Genomic DNA, 17,699 nt, shown 5'->3' on the forward strand with positions numbered 1-17,699 from the left:
CGTTTCTTTTTTCAATAATACGTCCAAAAAACATGTAGTGGTGTAGAATTAAAGTATGAATTTATTGAAAAAATATATGCTTAGAATATATATATAGCTTTTATAGATTTTGACGAGTTGAGAATATATAAATATTTACTTCAGCAGATGAAAAACATGCCTGTTAGGTTAAACGGTCGTAGAGGAGTGAGTGTGTTCATGGCTGTCTGCTCTGGGCGTTCCTGTGTTCTGATGCAGTGGGTGGCTCTAATCCACCTTTGCCCAAAGACTGCTGAAGATATAAGCACCAGCTCCCCTGATCCTGAGGAACCTGCGGTAAAGAAGATGGATTGAAAACCTTTAACCCAAAGTCACAACAGTTACCCACACAATACAACAAGATGATCCAGGGTTCCCCTCATCTGCACAGTTTGATATTCTGCAGACAGAAGGTTTGGGAGAAAAGTTGTAGCATGTTGGACTCTGACATCCCGACGCTGTGTCTACATAGAAAAAACATTATTAAATAATGTCCCTGAGGTTTTGTCATTAGAGCAGTCATGTTCAGTGCAGTTTCTACTGCTCCTCTGTCGGTAAAGCATAGAAAACTGCAAGCTGGGGTTGTGTTTGGCCTTCCTATAGAATGGAATCCCAAATATCCTGTCTAAGCAAACTCAGTTTTGGATTTATATGATCCTAACATTTCTTTTAATTTTTGCAAAGTTCCCTACAGTGGTTGAGCTTGATAAGGCCCTGATAAAATCTATACTTTGAAGGATTTAAAGGACAAAAATTACAGAAAGAAACTGGGAATTGTATGGAGGACAGGAGAGTTAGGAGCATCTGTTGGTTTAACTGCTTTTCTCTGAGCTCAGGGACCAGGAGGGTGACTGAAATGATAAATGGAGAAGTTAAAGTAAAAAAAATAAGATTAGAAAATGCAAGGTGAGAGAGAAAATGGAATAAAGAATTACATTTCTAAATGTATGATTAGGAAGGTATTCATGAATTATGGTTTTTAAATATCAATTCAGAAGTAGCATTTCAGAAAAATACAAAATTGTTCTATTTAATAATGAAGTATTAAATATAATTTGTCTTGAATATTTCGATTTAAAATGTGCGATTAGAAAACTCTTTTTAAATAAGATTGGATTTTCAAATAAAATTTTTAATTGCATGATTTAAAAGCATAATATTTTAAATGCATGCAATTTTAGCATAATATGGGAACATTAAAACATTTGAAAAGGCTTTTTTTTCTCCCCTTTTCACTGACTCTTCTGGTCCTCCATAGTTAATAAAATGTCATGGAAACGTAAAATAGAAAAATGGAAATGCAAATTAAAAGTACTAGGTGAAAAAAAATATATAAACTTTTAAAATGATTACTAAAGAAAGGAATTTATAAACAAATTCATGACTTGTTTTAATATCTTTTCAAAAATTGTTTAAATATATAGATATTTTTAAATCATTTGGAATAATTTGACTTTAGAATAAGCAATTATAAGGTGATTTTTTTATTGTATGATTAAAGTTGAATATTTGAAACAGTTATATTTCTTTTTCATTGAATCTTCTGGTCCTCCATAGAAATTAGACCAAAATGAACTTTAGGAACTCGATCCTGAGTTTGTGTTTTAATCCAAACAGAACAATATCAGAAGGAGAATAAACTTTAGAGGAAGCTTTCTAATGTTTTCTAAACTCCTGCAAATCATGATTCCCTGCGCTATCGTTTCCATTTGAGTCCCCACTCCAGCAGACTGGGAGTCAGAGTGTTGCTGATGTACATTATGTGTGAATGTGGGAGTTGTAGTCCTGTCAGACAAGACTAAAGCCCTGATTACCTTGTAGATAAAACTAATCCATTGCGTGGGAGCAGCACTAAGATGGCCACAGACAGAGGGGAAGGATGATCCTCTAATCTCTGCAGTCTGCCAGAGGAATTCCCATCGCAGCCTGGCTTTGATGCCTATAATGACCGCCACTCTCATTGTTTATAAGCGCTGAGCAGGCATTATAATTACTTTATTGATCCTAGGGTGGGGAATTCCCTCAGTGGTGAACACAGACGTAATACAAATAACCCAGTCATCAATAACAACTTTGATTCTGTGCAGCTAACAATTAGGATGGACAGGAGGGCGTTTGATAACCAAACACATCCATCTGACCAAGTTTAATGCATATTGAACAGAAAACATCACACTTTATGACATGAGCACTGATTTTAAAACAACTAAACCAGTTTATTAAGTCAGACAGGGAAACTAAGAAATGATTCTTACAATTTAAACTTCAAGGAAAAGTGCGGCCATATTTAGAATTCAAACTTCTGAAAGTTCTTTAAATATGAAATTTTTCCATACTGTTCAATAAATGATCAGTGTTTTTAATTCAGAGTAATATTCATTTGAATGTGCTTTACTGGAGGCATCCATGTTTGTCTAAGAACACTACTGCCACCTACTGGTTAGTGACATTGTCACGGTGCAGTATCGGCTGTTGATCAAGTCCCAGTGCTGTATCTGGTGTTTGTCACAACGCGCTATTATCCAAGTCATCTTGAAAACATTCTTCTTCCAAATGTTGGCTACATATTACGGGTTTTTTCTCTGGCCAGAAGTTCGATGGCAAATCCTCCCTCTTCAAGTTGGCGATCCAACGACCAACCCGTCGGTGGAGGATCAGGAATCAGAAAGGTGAAATAATTCTTTTTATTTTTCACTTTTACCCGATGTATTCCAGCATCCAGCTGCCATGCACGTGGGCATTGTCAGTTTCACTATAGCTCTGGTGAATTTCAATGGTGAAGTCCTCTGGAAATCTTCAATAATTGTTGTTGATTGCAGATGTGTCTAGTAGTTCCCATTGATTTAGCTTGTAAAGCGGGGAGAATGGCGCTAGGCTTACCGCACCGTGACGTCACTGCAGGAAGATGGCAGGAGGGAGGGGTTACTATATTTAGGCAAAAATGGCCGCTCACAGACTCGGTGATCGCAGCGAAAATTATTGTTTTTATTTTTTACTGATTAACGCTAAATTCATTAAATCACAGCAAACGTATTATTTTTAGGTATAAATAATGATCCATTGATTATTCCTATTCCTTGCTGACTGGACTTTTCCTTTAAACCTGATATCTGGTAAAGCCAACAACTGGAAATGATCCACCTGATGATAAATGTCACTCCTGTGTTTAACAGTACAAATGGCAGCTCCTCACTGTATGGGCTCTTTAATGACGATTAAGCAAAAACTGAATCTGGAAGACTCGTTATCAGCCTCACCTGGAACACCTGCTGAAGCATCTTCCCCAAAGGTCAACCAATCGACGATGGAGCTCACCCCCTCCAAAGCCAATCATCATCCAAGATGCTCTTGGTTAAGGCGGAACACCGTTTTCATTTTACATTGGTCCCTTGATTTTAAGTTATTACATCATGTTCTACTCTCCCATATCAGTTTTGTGTCATTTGGAGCTCTTCTGAAGATATTCTGTTAGGTTATATCCAGTAACGTCTTCCTATGGGCAACGACTTGAAGGCACAAACTGAACTATTCATAATTTATTCTTTATGGTACGTCAGCATTCATAACATGTAGGCCAATCACTGTCCCCCAGACATCAGCCGTTATATTTTTAATATTTATATTTTTTTTAAAACAAAGCGGCGCGTGTATGACGTCATTTGGACCTAATCTGTGACCTCTGCTCTAGTAGTTAATAATTAGACTAGACTGGGATTTAGATATATTTATTTTGTCATGTTGTATACACAAGTGTAAACAAAAAGAAATTTCGTTTACAGCTCTCTAGACCAGAGGTCTTCAATAGGGGGTCCGTGACCCCTAGGGGATCCGTGGAGGTACTGCATGGAGGTTGTGAAAGTTTTGGTTGAATTTTGACTTTCTTTTATATTCCCTCCTGCAATTTTTTCCACTAATTGAAATGTCTTTAAATCCACATTAACATGAATTCAACAGACTGTAGTAAACAGATAAATGGAGGCAGAAGATGTCTTTCAGTCATCAATGCTCACATTCAGCGACACACAGGAGCTCTTTCACGCTGGACACTGTTTCATTCACAACACCTGTCCCATCAACCAGGAATCAGAAATACTTTAATAATCCCAGGGAGGAATTACTTTAGTTACATTACTCCATCTGTAATAGAGTGACTATAGGACCAGTTTGATAGAACACAATTTCATACAATATATATAATTAGGGGGTCCCCGCTCCATCTCACCATCAGTTTGGGGTCCTTGGCCTGGAAAACGTTGAACACCCCTGATCTAGACAGTTACATTATTTTTAAAGTGCAACCTTGAAAGCAGTAAAATTACATAATATAAACATATGACTGTATATTTACAGTTCTAACATTTTATTTCTTTTTGTTAATAATAAAATATTATAAAATACAATAAAATAACCCATTTTACATAACATTCAGCAGTCTAATGGCAGTGGGGAAGAAACTGTTGTAGAATCTGCTGGACCTGCATCCAATTCTTCGAAGTCTAATTATGACTTTTAATATCATAATTTTAAGTACCATGCGCCATTTTTCACTTTCAGTTGGTGGAATTGGGCTTTCATATTTCATATTGCTTGCTCTAAAAGACCTAAGGATATGTTTAATTTTATTCTAAAAGCTAAGCTGAAGTTTAAAGAACTTATTTAGTTTTAATCTATTAGGTAACACTGGTTCAAGAAAGTCATTTTTGGAAGCTGTCACTTCTTCTGAACTAATCAGAAAGTCTCACATGGTGAGAATGAAAAACTCAGCTGGAGATGCTCTTCACAATGTTTCCCATCCAGGAAATAAGACCAGAGATGCATGCCACTGAATTTATGTTATATTAGGTTTTTACACATATAAAGGCAATTTTTTTTTTATAAGCACTGCTAAGACCTGGCTTGTATAGACCACAGCATAAAACTGACATTCAAAGATTCAAGGATATAAAACTGATTTTTGTCTAGATAAGAAAAAAAAGAAACGCACCCAACATAAAGCAACCTGTCTTCATCATCACTCACTTTAAAGAGTTTTGAAAAGTTATTAAACACAATACAGGTGCTGCTCATAAAATTAGAATATCATGAAAAAGTAGATTGATTTCAGTAATTCCATTTAAAAAGTGAAACTTGTATATTATATTCATACATTACATACAAACTCATATATTTCAGATGTTTATTTTGTTTAATTTTGATGATTACAAATGACAACAAATGAAAATCTCAAATTCATCATATCAGAAAATTAGAATATTACTGAAGACCAATAAAAACAAAGGATTTATAGAAATGTTGGCCAACTGAAAAGTATGAACATGAAAAGTATGAGCATGTACAGCACTCAGTATTTAGTTGGGCCTCCTTTGGCCTGTATTACTGCAGCAATGCGGCGTGGCATGGAGTCGATCAGTCTGTGGCACTGCTCAGGTGTTATGATAGCCCAGGTTGCTCTAATAGTGGCTTTTAGCTCTTCTGAATTGTTGGGTCTGGTGTATTGCATCTTCTTCTTCACAATACCCCATAGATTTTCTATGGGGTTAAGGTCAGGAGAGTTTGCTGGCCAATTAAGAACAGGGATACCATGGTCCTTCAACCAGGTACTGGTAGCTTTGGCACTGTGTGCAGGTGCCAAGTCCTGTTGGAAAATGAAATCTGCATCTCCAAAAAGTTGGTCAGCTGCAGGAAGCATGAAGTGCTCTAAAACTTCCTGGTATGTGGCTGCGTTGACCCTGGACCTCAGAAAACACAATGGACCAACACCAGCAGATGACATGGCACCCCAAACCATCACTGACTGTGGAAACTTTACACTGGACTTCAAGCAACGTGGATGAAGTGCCTCTCTTCTTTTCCTCCAGACTCTGGGACCTTGATTTCCAAAGGAAATGCAAAATTTACTTTCATCAGAGAACATGACTTTGGACCACTCACCAGCAGTCCAGTCCTGTTTCTCTTTAGCCCAGGCAAGACGCTTCTGACGCTGTCTGTGGTTCAAGAGTGGCTTGACACAAGGAATGCGACAGCAGAAACCCATGTCTTTCATACGTCTGTGTGTGGTGGTTCTTGAAGCACTCACTCCAGCTGCAGTCCACTCTTTGTGAATCTCCCCCACATTTTTGAAGGGGTTTTGTTTCACAATCCTCTCCAGGGTGCGGTTATCTCTCTTGCTTGTACACTTTTTTCGACCACATCTTTTCCTTCCCTTCGCCTCTCTATTAATGTGCTTGGACACTGAGCTCTGTGAACAGCCAGCCTCTTTAGCGATGACCTTTTGTGTCTTGCCCTCCTTGTGCAAGGTGTCGATGGTCGTCTTTTGGACAACTGTCAAGTCAGCAGTCTTCCCCATGATTGTGTAGCCTATAGAACTAGACTGAAAGACCATTTAAAGGCTTTTGCAGGTGGTTTGAGTTAATTAGCTGATTAGAGTGTGGCACCAGGGGCCATCAATTTTGAACCTTTTCACAATATTCTAATTTTCTGATATGATGAATTTGAGATTTTCATTTGTTGTCATTTGTAATCATCAAAATTAAACAAAATAAACATCTGAAATATATGAGTTTGTATGTAATGTATGAATATAATATACAAGTTTCACTTTTTAAATGGAATTACTGAAATCAATCTACTTTTTCATGATATTCTAATTTTATGACCAGCACCTGTATATCTACAGTTTGATTGCAGCTTGTGAGATTGTTTTATTTTTTATAAAGAAATAAAAGCCAAAATGTTTCTATTTCTAGACATGCAAAGGTGATTAGGGTCATTTACAGTCCGGAATGACTTATATAAGATGGATCTACACTTTCCAGAATTATTTTGGATAAAAAAAAAAAACATGTTTCAAGCTTTGCATCTTTATCATTTCAATTGTCTAGTTGGAGACAATTTTCCAACAATATTATACAAAAATTCATGTTAATGATATATAATAAAATAGAGAAGAGTTTTTTGAACAGGAAATAAACAAAAAGCACCTTTCTGGCTGGGATATCAATACCTACAGCACTGTTTTTATTCTATAGAAATATAGACACAGAGTTTCCATAGTCTAACCATGTGAAGTGTCTAAACGTTTGGGTGATTTTTGTAATCAGAGAAACTCTTATGTTCTCTTCTTGTTTCTTAACAACTTAAAGTCCTTTTTCTCACAATCGAATGCTATTTTCCACGTCTAACTTTTGGAAATGAGGGTTGAATCAGTCTAAGACTCGTCTTACATGACAACCATCCTTTCCAGGTGCCTTATCTTCAAAGCTTTGAAGATCACGGTCTTCCTTGCCTTCCTTTCTGAGGCTAAACTTGGTGCTCCAGCTCCTCTCTTTGTTCCCTCTTTCTTCCTCATCCCGTTTAAAAGAATCTGAAAGCTTCTGTCTTAACCTCTGATATCCTCTCAAGAAAGGCTTCCTGCCAATTCAGACTGAAAACAAGATTATGGTTTAACAGATTGCAGCTTCATACATCCTTTTGTACACTTCAAAATGAATCTAGTGTGTAAATATGAGATCACTGACAATGTAGAGATAAGTGTTGCAGCTGTTGTTGTGTTGTGGCTTTTGTATTAGGATGACCCTTCAGGGCACCATATGTCATTGACTCTACTACAATCCCTCACACCATGCATGCATACAGCAACAGTGGAGAGGAAAACTCCCCTTTAACAGGAAAAAAATTCAAGCAGAACCAGGCTCAGTGTGAGCAGCATTCTACTTTATTCAAGCTTCATGTATTAAAAGCATGGATTCATCACAGCTTTCTATGTTACAAAGGCTAACAGTAAACTAGCTCCATAGGCGGCTAGGCAAGGCAAATTTATTTGTATAGCACAATTCAGTACAAAGACAATGCAAAGTGCTTTACATGATTAAAATATAGGAAATTAAAACAGAATCAAAGCAAGTAGGGAAAAAAAAAGAAAATAAATAAATAGAATGATGCAGACTCCAACAATGACATCTTTACCAACTTCTGTCAACAGGGTTGACAGAAGTCTAGAGAAGAAAGAGTTAAGCTAATGAACTCTAAGTTGGTTTTCATTGCAAAAGGGGTGAAAAAGGACGTATAGTTAGTCACAGTAAAAGCTGAACCCATAGCTATCTCTAGGAGAGATAAAAAGCTAAACACTAAAAAATGGTGTCACAGCCAAACAGAACCAGACCAGATGAAGCCAAAAGGATGAGAAAAAGCAGATAGAAGTTCGGGGTTGAACCTAAAAAAAAAAATACTGCAGAATTGAGAATAGTGATAGAGAATGAAGCAGAATGATGAAAAGTGGACCCTATGCCCTCCAGCAGTCTACGCCTATAGCAACATTACTATAGAGACAGCACAGGATAACCTAACTATAGCTTATATATACTTTCCTGTTTGGCTTCCTGCTTCCTGTTTGGACCTGTTCACTTCCTGTTTGGATTAACTGAGTGTGCAGCTGTTCAGAGGATCTCCATCTGAAGTTAAGTTATTTTCTCTGTGATATCTCTGTATCTAAGTAACTCTAACTGACTACTTTAAAACATAGCACCTTCTGCTGCACTTTTCTACTGAGCACTTGTCAGTTTCACACGGTTTTATTTCTGATAGCAAGAAGTAGCTAGCCTAGGCTAGCGCTAGCTTAGCATTGCTATGGCTTCTCTCTCTCCCTCCCTTGACTCTTTTCCAACTCTTCCTTCTTCCTCTCCTCTCTCCAGCTCTCTGTGTCAGATGTTCAGTTATTTCTCTGCCTCCTTTAGTGATAATGGGATGTGTAATAAGTGTAGTATTTTTGTAGCTTTGGAGGCGAGGGTGTCAGAGTTAGAATCCAGGCTTCAGGCTGTTGAAGTAGGCCCCCCACGTAGCTGTCCTCCAAAAGTGCCTGAGCAGCCAGGCGATTGGGTAACTGTACGCAGAAAGCGTAGTCGTGGATCTCTGCCCACTGGTCACCACCAACCCGTTCACGTTTCTAACCGGTTTTCCCCACTCAGTGACACACCCACTGAGAAGCCCACTCTGGTGATTGGCAGCTCCATAGTCAGAAACGTGGCATTAGAGACACCAGGGACCATAGTCAAATGTTTGCCGGGGGCCAGAACGGGCGACATCAAATCCTACCTGAAACTACTGGCTAAGGATAAGGTTAAATACAGTAAGATTGTTATTCACGCTGGTGGTAATGACACCCGGTTACGCCGATCGGAGGTCACTAAAATTAGTGTTGCTTCGGTGTGTAAGTTTGCCAAAAAAATGTCGGACTCCGTAATTTTCTCTGGTCCCCTCCCTGATCTGACCAGTGATGACATGTTTAGCCGCATGTCGTCATTCAACCGCTGGTTGTCTAGGTGGTGCCCTGAAAACAACGTGGGCTACATTAATAATTGGCAATCCTTTTGGGGAAAGCCTGGTCTGATTCGGAGAGACGGCATCCATCCCACTTTGGATGGTGCAGCTCTTCTTTCTAGGAATCTGGCCACATTTATTAGTCCTCCAAAACCCTGACCACCCAGGGTGCAGACCAGGAAGCAGAGTTGTAGTTTAACACACATCTCTGCAGCTTCTCTACTGTTACCCACTCTTTACTCCATCCAGACAGTGTCTTGCCCACGACCAAAATCTAATAAATTAGCAAAGATTTTCCAAAGGAGTAAATCATGATAATCTAATTAAAATCAAAATAACTCCAATTGGGGGAAAAGTTAAAACAATTAAATGCGGTCTGTTTAACATAAGATCGCTTTCCTCTAAAAGTCTACTAGTTAATGACTTGATTTGTGATAATCACATTGACTTGTTTTGCCTTACAGAAACCTGGCTGCAGCAAGAGGATTATGTGAGCATAAATGAGGCAACTCCTTCAAGCTATTTAAATTTTCACATACCCAGAAGTTCTGGGCAAGGAGGAGGAGTAGCAACAATCTTCCAGTCTGACTTACTGATTACTCCCAAAACAATTAATACCTACAACTCTTTTGAACATTTAACCCTTAATTTCCCTCATCCAAATTTCAAGGCAAGAAAACCTCTTCTTTTTGTAACTTTGTATCGTCCACCAGGTCCTTACTCTGAATTTTTAGATGAGTTTTCAGAGTTCCTTTCTGATTTGGTATTAAATACTGACAGGGTCATCATAGTGGGAGATTTTAACATCCATACTGACATTGAAGGCGATAGCTTAAGAGCAGCCTTTAATGCTATCTTAGACACTATTGGCTTTGTTCAAAATGTGAATAGTCCCACGCATTCTCATCTTCATACTTTGGATCTTGTGCTGACATACGGCATAGAATGTGAAGAAATAACAGTATTTCCTCACAACCCTGTCCTCTCTGACCACTTTCTAATAACCTTCAGGATTACTTTAACAGAGTTCTCCTCCCCCAAAAGAAGGTTCAATTTTAGTAGATCTTTATCAGATAGTGCAGTTATACATTTTAAAGAATCTGCTTCACTTTCTCTCTCCTCTGTGTCGCTGAGCAGTGCTGCAGAGTGCAAAAGCTTAGCTTATTCCCCTTCACAGGTTGATGATTTTGTTGATGGGGTTGCTAGTTCTCTGCGTATTGCCTTAGACAACGCAGCTCCTTTGAAAATGAAAACCGTTAAAAATAGAAAGCTTGCTCCTTGGTTTAATGCAGAGCTGCGTACTTTGAAGCAAAATGCTAGGAAGCTGGAGAGAAAATATCGCTCCACAGGCCTGCGAGAGTCCTTCCTAGTCTGGAAAAATGGTTTACTGCTGTATAAGAGGACCCTTTGTAAAGCAAGAGCAGCATACTTCTCCTCATTAATAGAGGAGAATAAGAATAATCCTAGATTTCTTTTTAATACAGTTGCCAAACTCACCCAGAGCCATAGCTCTGTGGAACCGTCCATTCCACCTGCTCTTAGCAGCAATGATTTTATGGGATTCTTTATAAATAAGATTGATCTTATTAAAAATAAGATCATAAGCACTCCTCTATCCGCGATTGTACCTGAGGTAGTCATGGAATCTGAACCGGGTTTAGACTGCTTTGATCCAGTTGAACTCTCTGAATTAGCAAAATTATTGTCTTCATCTAAGCCTTCAACTTGTATGTTAGATCCAGTTCCAACCAGGTTATTTAAGGAGGTATTCCCTTTGATCTCCTCCTCCATTTTAGATGTGATTAATCTATCTCTGTTACAGGGATATGTACCTAAAGCTTTTAAGGTTGCTGTAATTAAACCTCTGCTTAAGAAACCATCTCTTGACCCAGATGACTTGGTCAATTATAGACCTATATCCAATCTTCCTTTCTTATCCAAAATTCTTGAGAAAGTAGTTGCCAAACAAGTTTGCGATCACTTCCACCATAATGAACTTTTTGAAGAGTTTCAGTCTGGCTTTAGATCTCATCATAGCACTGAAACAGCTCTGGTGAAAGTCACTAATGATATTCTCATGGCCTCAGATAATGGACTTGTATCTGTGCTCGTCCTGTTGGATCTTAGTGCTGCATTTGATACAGTTGACCATAATATTCTTTTAGAAAGACTTGAATATTTTGTTGGAATTAAAGGAACAGCACTAGACTGGTTTAAATCTTATCTATCTGATCGAATTCAGTTTGTTCATGTTAATGATAGATCTTCAACACGCTCAAAGGTTACCTGTGGAGTACCACAGGGATCAGTGCTAGGACCAATTCTCTTTACTTTATACATGCTCCCAATTGGTAGAATTATTAGACAGCATGGGATTAATTTCCACTGTTATGCTGATGATACCCAGCTATATCTGTCTATAAATCCAGATGAAGCTCACCCATTACATAGATTACAGGCATGTCTTGAAGACATAAAAACCTGGATGACTCTTAACTTTCTGCTTCTGAATGCAGACAAAACAGAAGTTATAGTCTTTGGACCAGAGTCTCTGAAAAAGAAACTGATTAGCCAGTCACTTCATTTGGATGGGATTAAACTGATTTCAGATAATAAAGTAAAAAATCTTGGTGTTATTTTTGATCAGGACCTGTCATTTAAATCCCATATCAAAGAGGTTTCTAGAATTTCCTTCTTTCATCTGAGGAACATTGCAAAAATTAGAAATATCCTGTCCAGGGGTGATGCTGAGAAACTAGTCCATGCATTTGTTACTTCAAGGCTGGACTATTGTAATTCTTTACTATCAGGAAGTCCACAAACTGTAGTTAAAAGCCTTCAGCTGATCCAAAATGCTGCAGCCAGAGTTCTAATGAAAATTAAAAAGAGAGATCATATCTCTCCTATCCTGGCTTCTCTTCATTGGCTTCCTGTTAAATCAAGAATAGAATTTAAAATCCTCCTTCTCACATATAAAGCCTTAAATGGCCAAGCTCCATCTGATATCAGAGATCTGATTGTTCCTTATGTTCCTAACAGAGCACTTCGCTCTCAATCTGCAGGTTTACTAATCGTTCCTAGAATTTCTAAAAGTAGAATGGGAGGCAGATCTTTTAGTTATCAGGCTCCTCTCCTGTGGAACCAACTACCAGTTTTAGTCCGTGAGGCAGACACCCTGTCTACTTTTAAGGCTAGGCTTAAAACATTCCTTTTTGATAAAGCTTATAGTTAGAGTGGCTCAGGTTATCCTGAGCTATCTCTATAGTTATGCTGCTATAGGCTTAGACTTTTGGAGGACATAGGGACCCCCATTTCATCATTCTGCTTCATTCTCTCTCTGTTCTCCTATTCTGCAGAATCTGTTAGTTCAATCTCTAACCTTCTGCTCTCTCTGCTTTTCCTCAGAGTAGCTTTGCCTCGTCTGTTCCTGTTTGGCTGTGACGTCATCCTGGAAAGAAACATCAGCTGTGCTGCTTCTATCAACACCCTTGTTTATAGATGTTGGAGATCGGCCTGTTTTCCAGTGTGGTCCTGTTTCTCTGACCGTGACTGAGTGGATGTGCTCTCTTCGTCCTCTGGCATGGGAGCTGCCTTGGAGCTCGTCTGCCTGGCTGTGTGTTTCCTGAACGGGGCCGCCTTTTACAGCTGCTTTTTGTATCTCTGCTTCTGTCTCCTTGAACCCCAGTCGGCCTCGGCAGATGGCCGCTCACACTGAGCCTGGTTCTGCTGGAGGTTTCTTCCTGTTAAAAGGGAGTTTTTCCTCTCCACTGTCGCTACAAGCATGCTTAGTGTGGGGGATTGTATTTGAGTCAATGAGTCAATGCAATCAACTGGTTTTCCTTAGATAGAAAACTTTGTATCAATTTGACTGTATGATCTGGTTGAACTGTAAAGTGCCTTGAGATGACATGTGTTGTGAATTTGGCGCTATATAAATAAACTGAATTGAATTGAATTGAAGTTAGTCACAGTCAGAGAAACAGGACCACACTACAAAACAGGCCAAGCTCCAACTCAAAGGTGTTAATGGCAGCAGCACAGCTGAATCCCTAACCGGCTCCTAAACACTAACCCTGTCTTTGCACGTTACCATGGAGGAATTTGGCAGTGGGTGTAACAGCAAACTAGTGGCGAAGGAATCACATGCATTCAAATGTGAGTTCTGCTGGTTTGCTTAATCTTCATCCAACTGAGAAAAAAATCACAAGTTAGGAAAAAGAAAAAGTCTAAGGGCGTAAATGGGCCTAAATGGAAGACCCTCTTTGAACTCGTTTGATTTGACCGAATACATTCATTTGAAAGAAAAAGCCTCAGGTGTGGCTGTAGATTCTCAGGTGTGTAGGGCCTTGTCGTCTGCTGAAAGCAGTTGCTGAAAGGGAAAGCTGGAGGGTAGAGGCTGTCCCGTTCACGTTTCTACAACCCACGTACAATCTAGGTGTCTTCTACAGCTGTGAGTGTGACTTGAGTTACACTTAATAGGGTAGTGGTGGCCTAGAGGTTAGGGCATAGCACATGGAATTTAGTTTGTGAGTTCAAGCCCCACCCCCACAGACTGCTCCCCAGGTGCTGCTCAGTGGCAGCCCACTGCTCCCCAAGGGGATGGGTTAAATGCAGAGAGTAAATTTCGTTGCTCTGTACTTGTGAAAGTGTAATGAAAAAGGTGGAAAACAATGGTTGAGGGTTAAGGGTTGGTTATCTTCAGGCAGCAGTGAGCTCGTCGCAGATATATTTGGTTAATGCCCAATATTGAAGCGTGGTCTGGGTTATGTTATTCCATGCCACAACTCAAGAGGACCAATCAGGAACTAGCTGTGGGTCTAAATTCGTCTGAGGCGGTGAGGAAGTGGGGGCAAAGTTGTTTTGACCACGGAGGGACATGAGCGCCAAAAAGAGCAGGGATCCAGGTGGAAAAAGGGTCCCAGCGTTCTCACGCACCTCACTCTTCTAGCTGCTCCATCTTCACCAGTGGTTTTACTCAATGGTGGTTATACAAACAACACAAGCCGGTATGGTACAATACAGGAAATACACATAGTGTAGAGCGGATCTAGATTTGACCAATCAGAGGCCTCCTGTCTGCGGCACTGTCTGCAGTCACCTTCAATTTTGGAGAGGGGGTCACATTTGTATTCACTGCGACACAAACGCAGGTGACGTGGTTTCTGAGTATAAATCAGTCTTTAGGGATTAGGGAGTGGTTTGGGATTTAGCTAACATTTCTCTCCAGGATGGAGTCACAGCCAAACAGGAACAGACCAGATGAAGCTACTATGATGAGAAAATGCAGAAAGAGCAGAACGTTAGAGATTGAACTAATAAACATAGCAAAATGGGAGAATAGAGACAGAATGAAGCAGAATGATGAACCTGAGCCACTCTAACTATAAGCTTTATCAAAAAAGAAAGTTTTAAGCCTAGCTTTAATGGTAGACTCACTTCCTCACTCATTAAAACTGGTAGTTGGTTCCACAGGAGAGAAGCCTGATAACTAAAAGATCTGCTTCCAGTTTTACATTTAGAAATCCTAGGAACCACTAGTGAATTGAAAGTGAAATGCTCTGTTAGTACCATAAAGAACAAATATATCTCTGTTATAAGATGGATTTTGGCCATTCAAGGCTTTACTATATGAGAAGGAGGTTTTTAACTCCATTATCTTATTTCAGGAGCTAATTTTAATGGGAAAATGCTTAAGGACAAATACATTTTAAAAATGTGAATTTTTTTTTTTTAAATCTGTTTGTGCAGTTCTGAGCAAGCTTGGTTATGGATTCAGGTTAATCAATCAAAGAGAATTCCAAAAGTGAACAGATTCACCCAAGCTTCAGTTAGGGCCAAAATGAAAATACAACGGATTTAAGTGTCAACGACTTCAAACATTAGTGAATTAACAAATTGACACCTAATCTTCTGAGTCAGCAGTGTTTTTGTTCACTAGAGTTTCCATCTGATTTCACTGAATCACATGAATCTACTACATTTCATTTATTCTGCCAAACACGTCTTTTGTTTTTTAGATTAATTCTACAGTGCAGAGGTATAAATACTTCTATTTTCATCAATATACTTCTGACTGGAGTGAAGATGAAGCTGTCAAAACCATCTAAGAAGGAGATGGTACAAAGCTGACTGCATTTTGGTAAAGACTTAGCAGCAGGATGCTGCAGACGCTCTTTAAGATGCTTTGTGGAGAGAGCAGCCTGTGATGTAGACAACTGCTGGGGTAGCAGCATCAGTGACCTAAAAAAACTGATAAAGAAAACTGGTTCAGCTCTGGGGACTGCTCTGAAACCTCTGAGGGTGCGTTTGCAAAGGATGCTTCATAAAGACAAGACAATGGTGAGTATCAAAACAGCAGAGTAGGAACAAATCAATAAGAATGCCTTCTAATATCCCTTCTGGATTATCAAACTATTACTGAAATCAACTGAACTGAACATGTAGTGCTACTGATTTTTTCCCTCTTCTTATCTAACATCAGTAGAAAAAACCTAAAGCACTGTCCCAGTTGGGAGGTTATGTTGCAGTCTGGCAGTCCCTACTGCTCACCACTAGATGGCAGTAAAGCAGTACATTAATCCCCTTTGCTCCTGAGTACACCTGCCCAGAATTTTAACACCCCTCTCTGCTACATCTGGTCTCTCCACAGGACCCTCCTCCTTACTCTATTGCCTCTTGCTGTTAACTTAAGTAGAATTTGACAAACAAAACGTCCTTATTCAGCTGATGGCTCTGACTACAAGAGTCAACCTCACCTTGGTGTTCTTAAGTGACCTTTTCCAGGAATTGAAAGTCTTCATAAGGTGCAAAAATGTTGAATTTCAGTCATTTTAGTTCAGCTGCCATCTTAGAACCAGGCTTTCCTGTTTGGTTTTTGAATTTAGCTCATACCAAGCTAAGGTGAAGGGTTTAAAATTAAATGTCAGATTAAATGTCATGCGTAAATGTCAGAGAAGAAGTCAAAGTCCTCAAATGTATGACAACGCTGTTAAAAAATAAATAAAATCTTGTATTTCGCCCTATGTCGTCGAGGACGCTTTCAAACAAATGTGCACACATTGTTGGTTTTCTCTTTCCCTTGCTCCCCTTGAAGGGACACAAACATGACATCAAAGTCAGAAGTCACTGAATAAATGCTGAAGTGAAATGATCTGTCAGCCCCTCGGGAGGCCGGCTTGTCCACTACAGAGACTTGTACTAACAGGACTCACTTCTTATTCAGCTCTTTGTAGCAGAAGGGACACCATGCTGACATCAGATAGAGCTCAGCTTCTTTTGAGTCACAAAATGAATGGGGGGGATTACAACATCAGAAGGAGACACACTTCAGCCTAAAACACACAGCAGGGAGGAGACAATTGTTTAAACACAACTAAAGATATGTAAAATAGCAGCTCTTAGTGGGCAAACCAGGGAACTGCCCAGATATGTGGATGAATAATGACTATCAATGCTGGAAATACGCTCAACCTGCATCAAACCATCATACCAGATATTACCAGACTTTATTTGTTTATTAAGAAGATTTTATTTTAAACAAAAGCTAAATCATTCAATCAGATGGCAGAAACAGCAAATATTTAGGTATCTAGATGCAGAGAAGACAACAAGGGCGGAGTTAACCTTTGGGCAACACTAGGGCCCAAGTTCCTGAGGGCCCCATAAAACTCCTCTGACTCACTTTTAATGTAGTAGTTTTTTTTTTTTTAACAAAAATCTTTGGCTAAAATATAAACCAAATTAATTTCAAGCCACAGAGCACAGAATACAACACTGAATATTGGTTGCTGCGATTAAACCTTTACTTAAGAAACCGTCTCTTGACCCAGATGACTTGATCAATTATAGACCTATATCCAATCTTCCTTTCTTATCTAAAATTCTTGAGAAAATAGTTGCCAAACAAGTGTGCGATCACTTAAACTCTTAAAATGACCCGGCCGGCGACCTGGTGGGTTTTAAGTGGGGGTATTTTTCAGAATGCATAAAATTCCAGCAGTAACATTTTTACCAGCAGGTGGAGCCATTGCTCGCAGCTCCAAGCTGACACCAAAACTTCCAAGCCCCACAGCTCTGGAAGTGTTATAGCTAGAGGTCAAAACGTTTCTGCATTTGTGGTTGACATGTTGTAGAACAAATATGATACAATAAGACCTGCATTTTCTCAAGAATGTCTTCATTACTGCTGTTCAAAAAAGACCTATCATTTCCGAGAATAAAAAACAACACTTTGAGTCATGTTTGAACTGATGCAGGTTGGTCTGTGTTCTAGTCACCCAATTTTGATTTATTATATAAGAAACTAGAGGGTGTTAGCTTTCAAATAATGTTTTACACATGTAATTTGGGCTTACGGTTTCTAAATT

This window comes from Cyprinodon tularosa, unplaced genomic scaffold (genome assembly GCF_016077235.1).
Source record: "Cyprinodon tularosa strain WSP-4 unplaced genomic scaffold, ASM1607723v1 ctg127, whole genome shotgun sequence".
NCBI lineage: Eukaryota > Metazoa > Chordata > Actinopteri > Cyprinodontiformes > Cyprinodontidae > Cyprinodon > Cyprinodon tularosa.